The sequence below is a fragment of the Sinocyclocheilus rhinocerous genome, unplaced genomic scaffold (genome assembly GCF_001515625.1).
Source record: "Sinocyclocheilus rhinocerous isolate Xijiao unplaced genomic scaffold, SAMN03320098_v1.1 scaffold4474, whole genome shotgun sequence".
NCBI lineage: Eukaryota > Metazoa > Chordata > Actinopteri > Cypriniformes > Cyprinidae > Sinocyclocheilus > Sinocyclocheilus rhinocerous.
Window position 1 is genome coordinate 10,795 of NW_015664723.1, and position 685 is coordinate 11,479.

The 685-nt window shown below is 38.1% G+C and overlaps 1 pseudogene; it reads left to right on the forward strand.

Moving 5' to 3' along the window:
• The window catches only part of LOC107730408 (hepatocyte cell adhesion molecule-like), a 3,252-nt pseudogene extending 2,779 nt beyond the window's left edge, over positions 1-473 (forward strand).
• Positions 474-685: the final 212 nt, after the last annotated feature.

The following is a 685-nucleotide window of genomic DNA, read 5'->3' on the forward strand; positions in this document are numbered from 1 at the left end:
TGTGTTCAGTGGTGAATGTGAGTCGTGTGACTCTCTCCTGGTACAAAGGAAACAGTTTATTGTCCAGCATCAGTGTGTCTGATCTCAGCATCAGTCTCTCTCTACCTCTGGAGGTGGAATATCAGGATAAAAACACCTACAGCTGTGTGCTCAACAATTCATTCACTAACCAGACTCAACATCTGGACATCAGCAAATTCTGTCACACATGTTCAGGTACAGCAGCGCTGATATATGTGTTTATTTACTGAGCAGATTTCTGTCTTCTGTTGTAGATCAGACTGATTCGATCACTTACATTAATGTCTCTCTTTCACTCTCCTCCAGTTCCTCCAGTCTCAGTCTCTCTGATATCGCTGATCTCTGCTGGATCTCTGTTGATTGTTGCTGCAGTTGTGATATTCTGCATCTACAGGAAAAATAGAAAAACTGATCAAGAAGGCAAGTGTTTCCTACTGCTTCTAAACAAGTAATATAACAAAAAATACGAAATTGAAAATAAGCTCCAAACTGATAGTCCTATTTTGTCATTTAACTAAAATGAATCTCACATTTTTTTTAGTTAACATCCTGTATATGAAACCAATCTAATATGTGAACCTGGAGCACAAAACCAGTCTTAAGTCGCTGGGGTATATTTGTAGCAATAGCCAAAAATACATTGTATGGGTCAAAATTATAGATT